We start from the raw sequence: 18,392 nt of genomic DNA on the forward strand, positions 1-18,392 counted from the left end.
GAAGGGGGTGAGCCGTGCTTCCATTTCAAAAGGATAGATCCCAAACTCTCTTCCCAAGCACCTCTGGCCTGATTTGCAAAAGCTGAATTAATATTGTGGATCAGATTGTAAATTACAGAAATACAATGTTTTGAGTGTGGTTCAAACTTTTAAGTCATCAAATGGAGATTCTGTGGAGGATTTGAAAAATGAGGTAATAGTTGTGCCTGTCAAGTGCCTGACTTGAAAGAAATTAAATAAGTGGGAATCAGGTACATCGAATCTCTTAGAAAGATTAGTAAAGAATGAAAAAATACCGCTTTTATAGAAATCATCAATGGTCTTTATGCCTTTATTGAATCATATTCGGAATGCCTCATCCATAATGGATGGTGCAAAAAGTGTTTTTTAAAAACCAGAGAAAGGCTAGAAGACCTATGCATTCACTGTGCTTCCTAATTGAGTCCATATCTTAACTGTGTGGGATACTATTAAATTTGAACTAAAATTAGGCAGGTAAAGGTACTTGAGAAGATATAACAGAGTTCAGAGGGAGAGGCGTGCTGAGAAGAAGCCCAAATAGTGTATTCAGGATTTATATTGTTTCTCCAATATAGATTTTTTTTTTGGATATTGCAAACCCAATATCCATCCATCCATCCATCCATCTTCTTCCGCTTATCAGGGGTCGGTCGTGGGGGCAGCAGTCTAAAGTGAAAAAAAAAAAGTGACAGCCAAGTATGGTGACCCATACTCAGAATTCGTGCTCTGCATTTAACCCATTCGAAGTGCACACACACAGAGCAGTGAACACACACACACACACACACACACTGTGAACACACACCCGGAGCAGTGTCACCAAGACTTCCCTCTCCCTAGACACTTCCTCCAGCTCTTCCGGGGGATACTGAGGTGTTCCCCGGCCAGCCAAGAGAGACAGTCCCTCCAGTGTGTCCTCCGTCTTCCCTGGGGCCTCCTCCCGGTGGGACGTGCCCGGAACATCTTCCCAGGAAGGCGTCTAGGAGCCATCCGGAACAGTCATCTTGATTAGGCTTATACGCCCAGCCAGAGAAAAAGGAAAAATATTCAAGGAATGAGACAAAATTAGAGACATACATTCCAGTTAAAGATTTGGTCACAAAAATACCCAAATCCTTAAATCAATTGGCTGCCCATCTAAAAGGGAAAAGTGAATGTATAATGTTATTTGCAAAATAATTTAAAGGGACGAACTCACTCTAATGAAAGTTAATTTTATACCCTGAAATTTTACCAACATTATTTATAATTCTCAAAATAATAGGGACAGAAACCACTGGATCAGATATAAAAAGTAAAATATTATCAGCATATAACAATAATTTATACTATGTAGATAGCTAGATAGCTATGGGCTCAATGGCAATGGCAAAAAGTAAAGGCGACAAAGGGAAGCCCTGCCTAGTGCCCCTCTGAAGCGAAAATGGAGATGAAAATACCATTCGTTAGCACAGATGCCTGCGGAGAGACATACAATAGTTTGACCCAGGAAATGAACCCATCATTAAAACCAAAACTTTTCATTACACAAATTAGATATCTTGATTCCACTCTATCAAACACTTTTCTGCATCAAGAGCCAATACCACTTTGGCACATCTGATTTGGGCATATTGAGAATATTGATAAGTTTCCTTGTATTACAGAAAGAATGTCTTCCAATCATAAAACCTGTTTGGTCAGCTGAAATTATTTAGGGTAACACTTGTTGTAACCGCAAGGAAAAAATCTTAGTTAAAATTTTGTAATCCACATTCAAAAGTGAAATTGGTCTATAGCTGCTAAACAAAAGGGGGTCTTTGTCTTCCTTGGCAATCAAAGTAATTGATGCTGATGATAAGGTGGGAGGTAAGTAGCCATTGGAAAAGCCTCATTAAACATATTCTGTTGTGCAGAGGCTAATGATGTGGCTAATGAAGACTTTATAGAAACTCAGTGGTGAACCCTTCAGGACCTGGTGACTTGCCATTTCGTGCTTACATATAATTAGCTGAAGTATGGTATGCGTATTTGGCGTGCTGTTTGGGGAAGGGCTCAGAGCTTGGGAATTGCCCGAACCTAAAGTACTCCCAAAAAGCAATTGAATAAACTGACAGCCATCAGATTAAGAATACCCCCCAAAAAAGCATTGAGTACTGGCTGGGGCTGATTTTTTTTTCTATGAAGACACGTACTCCGGTGGGAGCAACTTAGGCGATAGAAGGGTAGGCCCTACCAGCTGCAGGCACTGAACTACATCATTAGGGGCGCCCGTTCGGTAGGACTCGATGCTCAACAGGGTCTCACAGCATTGGAACGGTGAGCCCTACCGGCCGATGAGGAGGAACAGTGTGATTGTATAGCCCGACCGGGAGGCCCGAGTTGCCTCAACTGGAATAGGTCACAGTGTCAGCGTACCGGCCCTACTGGCTGATAAGCCCCTGCTATTCAGCGGATAAAGGGCATATGGCTGACCAAGAGGGCCCATGAAGCCTCGGACTGGAGATTAAGACTCAGAACAACAGATGTCTGGGTCCTCTCGGTTCGGCAAATAAAAAGCTTTGGGCTGACTGACAAGGAAGACTCTTGCGATATCCAACGGGAGATTACTACTCACGGCATCGGATGGATGAGACGCACTTGCGGCTGGTAATTATAGAAACCCAACCGGGAGAACTCTCGGCAGACGTCTGAAGGGAGCACATGCATAAGATGGGTAAGTCTCACCCGATGGGGAGAGAGAAAATTAAAACCCAACTGGGAGAACTCAAGTCAACGTCTGAAGGGAGCACACGCATCTGATGGGTAAGCCTCGCCAAGCGGGGTTAAAATGTGTGAGGGTAGTTGATAGGGTTTTGGGGAGCATTTGGCGGGAGGTTGAGACTCGTGGCGTATAACGGTTAAGCCTCGCCAAACGTTAAATGGACAGGTAAGTTGCGTGGCCGGGAGACTCTCACCAGACGTCCGAAGGGAACGCATGCATGTGACGGGTAAGTCTCGCCAACCGTACAATGGAAAGGTAAAGTTTGTCTGGCCTGGAGACTCTCGCCAGACGTCCGAAGGGAGCACACGCATCGAACGGGTAACACTACAATTTTCATAGTCATGAAAATAAAGAAAACTCTTTGAATGAGAAGATGTGTCCAAACTTTTGGTCTGTACTGTATATATATATATATATATATATATATATATATATATATATATATATATATATATATATATATACATATATATATTTATTTATTTATTTATTTATTTTTATCTTTTTTGGTGGCTGATGAGGGTTTGGTGGGCTTTCTTTATGTGGAACTGGTTAGTTTGATATAGCTTTGGTACACTTCTGAAGACCAACTTCCAAGAGTTTGGATTGCTGCCCCGATACGAAAAGAAAGGGTGGAGAAATTGTTTGCAGAGACACCTGATAATTGCAAGACACATATGAGGTGTTTCTGAAACCAGAATCGAGTGACTTTTTTTTCTTTAGAGAGTCGTCAATGATTAGTGGTTCATGCGGGGGTTTTGCCTGAGAATTCCTGGAGAGTAGGTATTCTAGGATGGATTGGAGCAGGGAGATTGAAAATGTAAATAAAATTAACTTTCTGGACTTGGTCTTTCTTGCTTGTTTGATTGAAAAAGTGATTGTTTCATCGTTGAGTACGGTTAGGTCTGATACTGTAGGGTTGATTTTGGATTGAAATTGAAGAGATTGTGAGCTCCAAGCACCTAAGAAAAACAAAAAAGCTAAGCTGAACATTGCATGGAGCTTGTGGGTTATGCTGAGGGGTTGATAATTTGTGCAGAGGGTGTAGATACACTTGTGAGGATGTCTAGTGTTATGGGTTGTCTATCATTGGGATGGGTGGGCCCTTTAATCAAGAGAGAGGTATGCGAATTGTTTATTTTGGGTGAGGGAGCACCGAACGTCAGTTTGTGAAAAAAGTGGACTCCGCTCAGGTAGTCTTTGATAAAACTGACTTTGAGACCCTTGGTGCCATTGAGAAATGAAATGAAAGGGGTGATAGAGAGTAGGGAAAAATCCGGGAATGGAATGTTATAAGTAGGGGTGCTCCGATCACGATCGGCCGATCGTTAATGCGCATCTCGTCAGTAAAGCCTGTTTTCTAATCAGCGGTTAATTCCATCAGGTGCGTGATTTCACATAGAGCAAGATGCGCAAATCTATTAACAACGGCTCTGTGTAGTAAAAGCTGCTCTATGTGAAATCACGCACCTGATGGAATTAACCGCTGATTAGAAAACTGGCTTTACTGACGAGATGCGCATAACGATCGGCCGATCGTGATCGGAGCACCCCTAGTTATAAGTGAGGAGAAATGCCTTGATGCATCTCCATGCACTCATGTATGGCTGGAGAAACTGTCTGGAGAATAGTGTTGAGCATTTTTTTTTTTATAGAGGCTCCTACGGAAGCAAGAACTGCTGCGGCAGTGGAGAAATATAGATAGAGCCTCCTGTGGGAGCGGCTACTGCTGCAGAAGAATGAAAGACAGAAAAGTCTCCTGTGGGAGCAGACACTGCTGTGGCAGTGAGGAAATACAGAATAGGCTCAACAGGGATCAACTGCTGTTAAAGAGGATTCGGTGAGCTTCTTTGATATGGAATCAGTCTGACAGCTAGTAATTGGAGCCCTCTGCCTTCTGACAAAATCTGTGCCCTGATCTTGCTGGCTATGGGGTTGGTGTTCGGAAGGATGGTTAGGGTGTGACGGAACATAGAGAAGTAAAAGGGGAGCATGAGAGGAGGAGGAAGAATAGCTGCTTGAGCCACTTGCGGAGATGTGCTCAACGCTTGTGGAGGCTTGCTCACACTTCGGACAGCTCCTAAAGTGAAAGAATGAGGGGAAAAGAGAGGGGGAATGGCGGGCATTGGGGTCTGGATCATTTAGCGGAGGCAGCCTTATGCTAATGTCTGCTACATGAGCTACATGAGCTGAAAAGTAAAAGGGGGGTAAGGAGTAACAGGATGGAAATACTGGGATGTGCGGGACAGTGTTGCAAATAGAAGCAGCTTCGTGTTTGCTTCGGCTGCTGTGGGAAAGTAAAAGGGTTAGTAACATTAGACGGGCAAGCTAACAATGCCTGGGTAGCCTAGCAAATTTTTCAACTCGGGCGGCAGACGCTCAATTTGCGTCATTCGCACGAACGAGGCGAATTTGCGTCTTCCTCACCGCGCTAAACACCTCATTCGCACCGCGAGCCCTCCACACGCGAGTAAACGTGCCTTTGCATTGACTTAACATTTAAATAATTCACGCCAGACGCTCTATTCGCAGTTGGTGTGAACACAGCATAAGGGGCCCAGCTATAGTGCTATCAATCTTGGGAAAGGTGATTTTATACAGGTACAAGGGCCATTCGTCACAGTCAATACATGAGGGAAGCTATTCATTTTATATGCACCATGGAATAATTAATACAAAGTTGACCGGTTAGAGTAATGTTAAACTAAAACATGAAATATGATAGTTAATATCATATCTGGATCACTGCCAGATGAGCAGTCAGATGCTAAGCTAACCCAAAATGCAACTTACTATCAGACATTCCATCACTCATGGCATTTAGTATTTCTAATACCTACCTTCCATAGATGTGCTTTTTTTTGTCATTTTTACTTAATTTATGAAACTGAGAACTGCTAAATAAGTGAGTGAAAGGAGTTGCCTAGAAATGTACAATGTTAAATAAAATGATCATGGAAGTATTTTATTTAAATCCTCTATCTGTCACGGTTCATGAATTCACTCTCTCTCTCTCGTCTATCGTCTATCGTGTTGTTATGTGTGTGTCTATGGGCGTGGTCACTGATCAGCGATGATCAGCAGCGCCAGCTGGTTTCAATTGTTTGTGGCCTATATAAGTTCAGTAACTGGTGTTTCATGTTGTCAGATCGTTGTTTCTCCCCGGTGTGCTCCCGTACCTGTTTCCTGTGTCCTAGTTCCTGCTTGAGTCTTCCTGTGTCGTCGTCGCCTTGGATCTTCACCCTTCTCTGCATTATTCATTCCCCTTTACGAGGATTGCACACTCACCGGGATTCGAGGGATCATCACCGAAGCAAGCACCATCATCGTTGCCCACCGAGGTCCCTGTGTCACCGTGCCATCAGCCTTGTGTCCGCCCCTGTGTTACCCTGTTTAGTACTGTGACTTTCTGACTTTTTGAGCTTGGTCAATAAACACGCCTTGCAATTACATCCTGTCTCTGTGTTACGTAACAGAACGATCTGACCAACATCATGGATGTAGCAGGCGCTTCCACATAGAACGAGTTTGCAGCCCGAAGTATCGCGAGGATGGACACTCAGGAAGAGAACATGTTGATCACAGGGAGGGCGGTCCAAGCGCTTGTGACGCAGGTGTCCGAGCTCACCCAGCAGATCCAACAGCTACGAGTCTCCACTGCGCCACCCACACCGCCGAGTCCACCCTCCCCTCCAGAGCCGCAGCCGCGGCGAGAACCGAGACTGCCTACACCAGAGGGTTATTCAGGTGAACCAGAATTTTGTAGAGCATTTCTTACTCGATGTTCGATGCACTTTGCCCTACAGCCTCAGATGTTCAACCAAGAGCGATCCAAGGTGGCGTTCGTACTAACGCTATTAATCCGGGAGGGCGGCTCTCTGGGGAACGGCGGTGTGGGAAAACCAAGACCCATGCTGCGCCTCGTTCCAGGCACTCTCTGAGGAGATGAGGAAGGTTTTCGATCGGGCGGCGGCGGGTAGGGAGGCGGCCAGACTACTCGCCGATCTCCGCCAAGGTCACGGTTCGGTGTCAGAATATTCCATCCAGTTCCGCACCCTGGCTGCAGAGTGCTGATGGAACGAGGAGGCGCAGTGGGACAGATTCCTGCATGGGTTGGCTGACCGTATCCAGAGGGAGATATACATGCTGGACCTTCCCACTAGTCTCAATGGACTTATCGAATTAGCACTTCGAGTGGATGCTCGCCTTAGCAAGATGGGCCGTTTCCAACAAGACCTTCCAGTTCGCGGCATGGAGACCAGACGTCCTGAGGTCCTGGATACGGTCAGTTCCTCTCACGATCCGGAGCCCATGCAGGTGGGGAGAGCTCGGCTTTCCCGGGAGGAGAGGGAACGGCGGAGATCCCAAAGACTTTGCCTGTACTGCGCGGGGGGCGGGCCACTTCGTTCACTCATGCCCATTAAAAGACCAAGCCCGGTAGTAACAATGAGGCTACTATCGGGTGGGATCTCCACCAGGGAAGACCTCATCCTCACCATCATCAGCTACTCTCCTTCCAGTAAGACTAAGGTGGGCAACCAACACTCATGACACCCGGGCTTTATTGGATTCAGGGGCGGAAGGTAATTTTATTGATGTTGAACTGGCTTACCACCTCCACGTTCCTATCACCCCCCTCACACACCAGATTTCTGTCAGTGCTCTCAATGGACAACAACTTCCTAACATTACTCATACCACAGAACCCATCACGTCTGGTAACCACACTGAGGCAATAACATTCCTACTCAGGCATTCACCCCTGGCACCCATTGTTCTAGGACATCCTTGGTTCACACGTCACAATCCCAGAGTTGATTGGGGGCACAGTTCCATCTCCATGTGGAGTAATGATTGTCATAAGTCTTGTCTAGTGTCTGCGTGTTCGTCTGTACCTGTGTCTGTGTTCCAGAAGGAGATGGTGAATTTGTCTAACGTGCCCAGGGAGTACCAGGACCTGAGAGAAGTGTTCAGTAAGTCTCGTGCTGCTTCTCTTCCTCCTCATCGTCCCTATGACTGTGCCATAGATTTAGTTCCAGGTGAGTCTCCGCCTAAGGGCAAGTTATATTCACTTTCTGTTCCAGAGAGGGAGGCTATGGAGAAATATATTTCTGGTTCTCTAGCATCCAAATTCATTAGACCTTCCTCATCTCCAGCGGGGGCGGGGTTCTTTTTTGTGGGGAAGAAGGATGGGTCTCTGCGACCGTGCATTGATTATCGAGGGTTGAACAACATCACGGTAAAGAATACTTACCCGTTACCGTTGATGTCTTCAGCTTTCGAACGGTTGCAGGGAGCATCCATATTCACAAAATTGGATTTACGTACCGCTTATCATTTGGTTCGCATAAGGAAGGGAGATGAATGGAAGACCGCATTTAATACCCCCAGAGGGCACTTTGAATACTTGGTTATGCCCTTCGGGCTTTCCAACTCGCCCGCGGTCTTCCAAGCACTCGTCAATGATGTGCTGAGAGATATGGTTGATCAATTCATATATGTTTACCTGGATGACATATTGATCTTTTCCTCTTCTCTCCAGGAACACGTTCAGCACGTCAGACGAGTGCTTCAGAGGTTGCTAGAGAATGGGCTTTTTGTCAAGGCGGAGAAATGCGTTTTTCATGCACAGTCCGTCCCCTTTTTAGGGTACATCGTCTCGTCTGAGGGAGTGCGTATGGATCCTGACAAGGTTAAGGCTGTGATAGATTGGCCAAGTCCAGATTCCCGTAAGGCCCTACAGAGGTTTCTGGGATTCGCCAATTTTTATCTACGTTTTATTTTTAACTTTAGCCAACTAGTCGCTCCTCTGACCACCTTGACCTCCCCCAGAACGACGTTCATGTGGTCTGATACAGCAGAGGCTGTATTAGCCAAACTTAAGAGTCGCTTCGTTTCGGCTCCCATCTTCGTTGCCCCTGATCCATCACGTCAGTTCGTGGTGGAGGTCGATGCGTCAGAGGTGGGGGTAGGAGCAGTTCTTTCCCAACGTTCTTCCACAGACGATAAGATTCACCCTTGCGCGTTCTTTTCTCATCGTTTATCTCCTGCCGAACGCAATTATGACATTGGTAACAGAGAGTTGTTGGCAGTCAAGTTAGCACTGGAGGAATGGCGGCACTGGCTAGAAGGGTCAGGGGTACCTTTTATCGTTTGGACCGATCATAAGAACTTAGAATATATTAGAACTGCTAAAAGACTCAACTCTAGGCAGGCTCGGTGGGCACTTTTTTTCGGCCGTTTTGATTTTTCTCTTTCGTACCGCCCGGGTTCCAAGAACATCAAACCCGATTCTTTATCTCGCATTTTTGACCATTCCGAACGCCCGTCCACTCCCGAGTGTATTTTACCCGAGACATTAGTGGTCTCCACTCTCAGATGGGAGGTCGAATCGAAGGTCATGAAGGCCTTAGAAGGGGTAACGCCTCCGCCCGATTGCCCACCGAACCGGTTATTTGTGCCTGAGGAGTATCGGTCTGAAGTCATTCAGTGGGGTCATTGCTCCAGTATAGCCTGTCATCCAGGAGTTAATCGTACCAGTTTTTTGGTTAAATAACGATTCTGGTGGCCGTTAATGGCTCGTGATATCCGTAGTTTTGTTTTGGCTTGCTCTGTTTGTGCCACTGTTAAGACATCCAACCGACCCCCTGATGGGTTACTACAACCGATGTCAGTCCCTTCAAGACCCTGGTCCCACATCGCTCTAGATTTTGTTACCGCCCTCCCAGGGCAAGACTGTCGTTTTGACGGTCATGGACCGGTTCTCGAAGGCGGCTCATTTTATCGCCTTGCCAAAATTACCGTCAGCCAAGGAGACAGCGGTTACTGTCATAGATCACGTCTTTCGTTTACATGGCCTCCCGATGGACGTGGTCTCCAACAGGGGTCCCCAATTTGTGTCCAAATTTTGGCAAGAGTTTTGTAGATTATTAGGGGCGACGGTTAGTCTCTCTTCGGGGTTTCATCCCCCAGGCAATGGTCAATCAGAGAGGGCCAACCAAGATCTGGAGAGAGTATTGCAATGTTTGGTTTCCAAGAATCCTTCCTCTTGGAGTCAACAACTCTCTATGGTGGAGTACGCACACGACTCGTTACCAGTGTCAGCTACGGGCCTTACTCCGTTTGAGTGTAGTTCAGGTTACCAGCCACCAGTTTTTCCCAGTTCGGAATCCGAAGTCACGGTCCCCTCCACTCACGCTTTCGTCCAGAGGTGTCACCACACTTGGACTAGAGCCCGTGAGACTCTTCTCCAAGTGGGGGCGCGCGCCAAGGCCGATCGCCACCGGTCTAAGCCTCCCGTATACGTCGTTGGTCAAAAAGTGTGGCTTTCTACTAAGAACATTCCTCTCCGCTCCGTCTCTAATAAGCTTGCTCCCAAATTTATTGGCCCGTTTCCTGTCACCAAGATCATTAGTCCGGTGGCAGTCCGCCTCAAACTTCCTCCCACGTACAGGAGAATTCACCCCGCCTTCCATGTATCTAAAATCAAGCCCGTGTTTTGGGCACCCATTAATCTGCCTGTCCCGGTTCCTCCCCTGCCGCGTCTCGTAGATGGGGAACCCACTTATTTGGTTAACCGTATTCTGCACTCGAGAAGGAGGGGATGCAGATTTCAGTACCTGGTGGACTGGGAGGGTTATGGTCTGGAGGAGAGAAGTTGGGTTCCTGCTAGAGACATTCTGGATCACTGCCTGAGTCTTCCTGTGTCGTCGTCGCCTTGGATCTTCACCCTTCTCTGGATTATTCATTCACCTTCACGAGGATTGCACACTCACCGGGATTCGAGGGATCATCACCGAAGCAAGCACCATCATCGTTGCCCACCAAGGTCCCTGTGTCACCGTGCCATCAGCCTTGTGTCCGCCCCTGTGTTACCCTGTTTAGTACTGTGACTTTCTGAGCTTGGTCAATAAACACGCCTTGCAATTACATCCTGTCTCTGTGTTACTTAACACTATCTGTGTGATGCTTGGTGTGAGTAACAGATCTATTCAAACTGCATTCATTGGCGATATGTATTCTATATCCTTCTGTAGCTATAGTAACTATTTAAGAATGTGCCGTTTTTTACAACAAGTTTTATGTCAGCGATATCAAATTCTCATTGGCTCTCGTCGGTTTCATCAGAGATTGCGACATGCTGTGTTTCCGGTGATGCGTGTTTTGAATGAGAGCTCCTCGCATTATTATATTCTGGCAGAGTGGACTGCAACTACAATGGATCATAATTTTTACTACTGTGGTACTGCTCTTTGTCACATCTGTAATAAATTATTATGATTCAGTTACATGTGTCTATTTGTTACGTTTCTCTTATAGACTGTATACTTTATACACTCACTCTTTATTGGTTGATTTGTTTTTTATAAAAATAAATAGAAAAACCAGTTTGTTTTTTTATTGCACAGTTACATGATGTGTTGGTTTTAAGTCAGATTTTCTATTCAGTTTAATGTACTTTATTGGCATAGTTTGTGTCTACATTAAAACATATCACAAAATGAATAATTGCGATCATAGTATTATACAAGGTAATAATATGAAATATTAACATTCCCAGACAGCAATATACATCTGGCCCGTGTGAAATCCATTCGGGCCGGGTCTGGGCCGACACTGCTTGCCGTCTTGGTTGGGTCTGGGCTATATGAGGCTCAGGTGTGGCTGAGATTTGGGCATTCTGGTTAATTAAGGCTGAGAATTGGCAACAAAAATAAAACCTGTTTTGGCCCAGATCAGGACCAGCTAAGGCTGAATAACTGGCAGAGATTCGGGCCGGTTATGGCCCATGTGTGGCCTGAGTCTTTGATCCAGTTCTGGGCCAATTCTGGGCCGTCATTCTTTGTGGTACTTGGGCCGAGGGAAAAGTAATTGTGTGGCCCGGATCTGGGCCAGAAGACATTTGCTATGTGAAAAGTATCACTCGAGCTATTTTTTTTCGGCAAATTAGATTTGGCGAATGCAAATAAAGTCATTATTGTTCATCCAGCCACACAAGAAAACATGGAATCTGAGGGAAGACGTGATCACAAAGGCAAGTTGTGTTTCACTATTTTAAGATAATGCTGTAAAAACATTTTACATCTGACCCTTTATAGGGCATTCATTTAAATTGAAATTCTAAATTTCAATGCTGGAATGTCATTGGAGATTATTAAAATACTTTTGAGCTTTTGTGAATTAATTTTTTTTTACATATATGGTTCCTCACTGGTCTATGTTCATATGTTATCAGTGCTTTAAGTGGGCCGGTACGCACTGGTACTCAGTACCGCCATTTCCAAATATAGCTCTTAAGCGTACCAGCACCCCATTATCCTTTTGCACATTTTATCTATGTTCAGTAACTCTTTCTAATGGTATTTTTATCAAAGTCCTTTTGCACATTTTATTTATGTTCAGTAGCTCTTTCTGAGGGTATTTTTTCAAAATCCTTTTGCACATTTTATTTATGTTCAGTAGCTCTTTATAGCTCAAACAAATCCACAAACTAATAAAAGGATTTATTATTTTTTATAAGGTCGTCTGTTGACTGCTGTATATAAAACAACTTAAATATAGTTGTTATCTCAGGGGATAGGGATATATATATATATATATATATATATATATATATATATATATATATATATATATATAATAAAATGTTAACGTTAGCTTGCCTTTGATGAAATGCAGACTGCAAACATAAACATGGTTAGTCTTGGGTTTCAACAACTTCCCTTGATCATCCTCACAACTTATTGTTGGTAGCCATTTTGTCCCTCCTTTCTGGTTCTGTGTGTTTCTAAGGAAGGATATAGAACTTCAATTCATAATTTGTTAGTTTATGGGCTGTACAGAAAACGACACAGCAACTCTTCGGAATGATTGTCCCTTGTGTTTCAATTGGCGCCAAGGCAATGTTTTCCCCCACAGGCTAAATTCACATCATGTGACAGGGCATTTCCGAGGGCGTTCCCAGACCAACAGACTGAGCTTCAGCCAAAATAGGTTATGATATAATTTAAAGGTCCCAATTTTCATGCTTTTTGAAGCTTTGATTGTGTTTACAATGTGAAATATAACGTGTTCATGTTTTGCATGTAAAAAAACACAGTATTTCACTGTCATAAAAATGGGCTGATTACTTCCTTGTTCTATAAAGTCCCTCCTTCAGAAATAGGGAGAGAAACAGGCGAGTGAGAAAGGATGTGATACAAATGAATGAGATGGAGAAAGGGAGTGATACAGACGTTAACGTGTTCTCCGTGAGACGGAGAAAGTTTAGAAAAAGACGAGTGAGACAGAGAAACGGAGATAAACTATTGCAATGCTCTTTTGGCAGGTCTTCCAGTAAATTCTATCATACCTTTACAATTAATACAGAACGTGGCAGCAAGATAGATTTTTAATGAGCCGCCAAGAATACGTCACGTCACACCTCCCATCCCAGAGAAGCACAAAGTCACTTTTACAGACTTTTAAATTAAATGTTCCCTCTTGATGGTGACTGAATTACATGTAAATCATAATTCTGAATTTAAGCAAATGCCAGGAGAAGATTCGATATAACTGACGATATATAACACACAAACTTCATCTGTCAAATTGAAGTAAATGCAAATGTAAACTCGCCAACAAAGACAGAAACACCAAAGTACAACAGACTGACACATTATCATAGTTTTCCTGTTCAGGACTTGAAGATACTTTTCTAAATTCAAAATGGATGTCCTTACTCAGCAAAGATGATCTCTGAGGACTCCTCTTTCTCAGCTTTCACGTTGTTATCGTTGTAAGGCATCTAAAGTATTAAAACAAACAAGAAGATATTCAAGGAGTGATTCAATGTGAAGTGCAGACTTTGCTCACACAATCAGCTCATGAGAGAATTGCTTCTCAGCATGTGCTGTTAGTTCACAATGCATCTGGGAACACAACAATACATTTGTCTGTATTTTTCAATACACACAATACTAATATATTATTTTAAAACATTTAATATAAAGTGTTTTTAACGTTTGGGACAAATTAGATTATGCACTTTCCACACAGCAGCTCACTCTGTGTCCTCTATTTTTGTGCTTGTAATATCAAACTACTGTATAATGATTTCACAACTTCATGCTTACATATATTTAGCTGAGGTATGGTATGCATATTTGGCGTGCTGTCCGGGGAAGGGCACCGAGCTCGGGAATGGCCTGAACCTAGAGTACCCCTCCCCGTCTATTTATAAAGTGAACTCAAAGTGAAGAGATGGGGTGGAGGAGGGATGCTGATAAACCATCAATGGATAGAGGTAAGTCTGTGGGATTGATTACTTGATTGTGGTCCACCTGTGTTGATTAGGCTAAGTATCTGACGCGCTCCTCCCGAATCTTGTTAATAAAACATAATTTAAATGGCTCATTTTATATTGTTTATAAGTTATATATCAATATATCATACAAACTTATGGAGTATATACTCAATATACAAATGTTCCAAATCTGTATGAGTTTTTTTCTTCTGAAGAGAGCTGACGGTAGCATTGACTTCCATAGTATTTTTTTTTCCTACTATGGAAGTCAATGGATACCGTCAGCTGCTGGGTTATTAACATTCTTTAACATATCTTCTTTTGTGTCCAACAGAAGAAAGAAACTCATACAGATTTGGAACAAAATGCAGGTGTGTGTGTAAATTACCATTTTTAATTTATGGGTGAACTATCACTTTAATAATCATATTAAGCCATTTTGCACTTTATTTTTTTGCACAAAAAGTTAAGACTTCTTGAAAAGATAATTAAGGCTTTCTTCATCCAATTTAAGATACCCAAGACTTTTTATGGACTTAAATTTGATCAAACTGAATTTATGTGGACTCTGGTGTGTCTAAATGGAGTTTTTTTGTTCAGGCTCATCTTTCAGTCTCTTGCTGCCAAGTGCATCTGAGAGGTGTCTCATTGGTTAAAGCAGCCTAAAAACCCACATGCCTTATTTGATGCTCCTCCCACAACAGCAAAACGGCCGACCTAAAAGAGTGTAAGGGACATATTTGCACAAAACATGGATAGGTTATAAAAAAATTTCATGGTAATGTAGTTTTCCTGCTAGAAAACATTCAAAACAACAGTCACCTGGTAGATGTGTGTTGAATGAAAAACTTATTAATAAATTATAAACAAGTATATATATATATATATATATATATATATATATATATATATATATATATATATATATATATATATACCTATATATATATATATATTAAAGAAACGCTTAATGTATAAATTGCCTTCACACATCTGGCATCTCCACACTGAAGAATCTGCTTCGGTTCTTCTAATTCAGTTCAATACTTGAGATGAGTAGAGATTGGTAGCTACGTCTCATGAAACACCAGACCTGACCAGAGTTCTTTCACTTTCGACACTTGTTCAGCCAGTATTACAGTCATTTTACAATAAACAATGTCTTGAAAGTGAAAACCACCTCCCACCAACCATTCTCTGACCTAGATTTAAAAAAACTAAGTAAAAATGAAGAGTATGTAACACCTGTCGCAGGTAACAATTTACATTCATTCGCTCTTACCTTATGCAAGTAAACCTGGGAAATATCCCTCTGATGGGCCCACGAAATGCAGAAATGAAGGGTGAAAAACATAGCCAATTGTCAACCAAACATTGGTTATAATTCATTTTGTGACGTACTGACTCAAGGTGTATCAAAAGTGTAAAGTAAAACAAAAGTAATCTATAAAACTAGTCACAAAGAACATAAAAATTACATAAAATCAAACAATGCTAGGTTTTCCTTTATTATCAAACTTGAAGTAGGAACATGATTAATAATTTCGAAGTAGGAACACGATTAATCATTTTTGAACCAATGTGAAGCGATGTGCTTATTTTTCCTTATTTTTTTCTGAATCCGTCATGTTAGTTTCCGAAAATAATTAACATCTGTTAACTGTCATCAAATAAAGGGAACTCTCTGTGAAGAAAGCCCTACTGGAAAAACCAGCATGACCAGCTCAAGCTGTGTTTTGGAACATGGTAGCTGGTTAGACCACCTATATGACTGCATTTTTAAATGATAGATCCATTTTTATTTTTTAAATTATAAACAATTGTTTTTTTAAAAAAAAGCTTTCAGTTAAAATACATGTCCTAAGCCTGTTCCGCTTTAAGAAAGGAGCACGAAAACAGACATTCAGTGAAGAATTCAGTTTACTTATTCTTATACTTACGTATACTCAATTTTCATGAAATTTGTTTTAGTTTTTTGTGTCCTTGAATTTATATGAGAAGAAATACTTAGTGTAATTAATTGGGATTTATAACCTAACAACATAACTGAACTATGAACTACTAACTAATAAGAATTTACTTATTTGACATAACTTTTTTGGTCATGTCTTGAATTTTTTTCTGTTAAATAGCACCCGAGTTTTCCTGCTCTGGTCTTAAGCTCTGCTTCCTCCCAATCTTGCAGCCAAATACAGCTGATCAATACAAATACAATCAACAGAAACTTGAACAGAATAAAAGTCTGGTAGGGACCAGTTATTTTGTTTGCTAGTAGCATCTCATAAACCACCATTTCCACTATCTTGGTAAATTGTTACTGCTTTTATACTGATCCTATAATGATGGTTACTTTTCCAATTGTAGTGCTGTGAAATCAGCATTAGAATGGACTGACTGAGCAAATGTCTTATTGCAAATTCTGAAAGAAAAACAAAATTGTGACAAGCTATTCGTTCAGCCCAGTGATAGAAGAGTCTATACTTTATAATGACCAATTCTAGATTATCAAACGAGAATGTATAGCTAGAATTTTTTTGTTCTAAGAACATTACCATTTTTCTAACAATGTTTTTAGCGAATAGTTTTATTTTTGTTCCCAGAACATTCTCTCAAAAGATAGGATAACGTTCTCTAAAAACACTCTAAAAATGTTTATTACTTTATTAGAACAATGAATTGTTGAATTGACAATGAATGTTTATTAGAATTATTAGAACATTATCCCCTAACATTCTAAGTAAGATTTAAGCAAGGGTTTAGATGTTGATGTCTGTTTCAAAGTAATAGATTTGATTTTTCACCATAATGGTGGTAAGTGTTAGCTTTAGTTGTGTAATTTGACACTTGACTTGGCAGTGTTGATCTTTAGCTGCTTTAACAGCAAGAGGACATGTGGATGACGCTGATTGCTTGCTGATGGATAAGACATCACCACATATGTGGTCTAGTTACATGGTTTCACCCAGTCTAATGTATGGTGTTAGTAGGTATTATTTATTAAAGTGACTCAATGGGTCAACAGCCTGAGACCCAGCTAAATTTAAAGCAGATTATTTCAAGAATTCAAGAAAAAATGTTTTGTCTTTGTCACACAAACATCAAGACTCAGTGTATGACTCTCAACAATGGTGACATGCTTCATGCAGCGATGTATTCTGGGTACATCATACAAAACTCATCCATGGCACCCAGAATGCATTGCAACATGAAGCATGTCACCATTTTTGAGATTCATACACTAATTCTTGAGGTCTTTGTGTAGCTAAGCATTCTGGGTTACAAAGAGGTTCATGAAAAAAGTAATTTAAAAAGAATAGACAAAAATATATATTATATAAATCTGCAGGACCTATGTGTTGCAACACATTTGTTATAGTCACTTGCAGTAAATTAATAGCATAGACTATACTCCAGATAAAACCAGTTTAACAGATTGTTACATGATGACAATTTTAACATCAGCAAGTAACCCACATCACCTGATGATGTTTTTAAATACTCACCTTTTTCGCCGTAACAAATATAGTTACAGCAGTTGTATAATGGTGACGTCAAACTAAACTATTATTTTCAATAAACCATCAACACCTCTGTAAATCTGTATAAGAACTTTTTTATATTTATGACAGAAATAGTCAATCTTGTTTATAATAAGTGAAATTGGTAATACTGTTTTTGAAGTTATTTACGCTGGAGTTTAACATCAAACAAAGGTTGGGTTTTCACTTTCAACCAACATTTGACTTCTGAGCCCCATCTAGTATGATGGGAAGCTTTATAAGAATGTTAGAGGATAATGTTATCAATACACATTTTTTGAATGTTTTCGGAGAATGTTATCCTACCTTTTAAAAGAACATTCTGGGAACTAAAATAAAACTTGCCGATGAAAACATTCCCAGAACATTAAAATTTCTAGCTGGGTTGTAGTTTATTTTATTATTATAACAACAGCAACAAAAAACTTAAAACTTAAAAACTCAAAATACATAATATATCAAAATACATACTTAATTACACTAGTTACAATTGTATGTTTTCATTAGGAGTATTGGATTCAAACAACTCCTTCAAACTCTCCTATATTACAACACTATCTTCAGTCCTGCTCCTACTAGTGGTCAACCGATAAATCGCCAGTACCGATATATCGGATGACATTTGTTGATATTTGACATTTGTCAAATATCGGCATCAGCAGATAAGTTTACTTTCTTTTTAATTATATTTGTATTAAATATTTATTTATTTATTTATTTATCAGTGATTGATGAATTGGGATCTCGCTAGAGAGACAAATCGCCTTCGAGTGTTAACAAAACAACCCGATGAATGTTTGCGTGC

The sequence above is a fragment of the Carassius gibelio genome, chromosome A4 (genome assembly GCF_023724105.1).
Source record: "Carassius gibelio isolate Cgi1373 ecotype wild population from Czech Republic chromosome A4, carGib1.2-hapl.c, whole genome shotgun sequence".
In the NCBI taxonomy this organism is placed as follows: Eukaryota; Metazoa; Chordata; class Actinopteri; order Cypriniformes; family Cyprinidae; genus Carassius; species Carassius gibelio.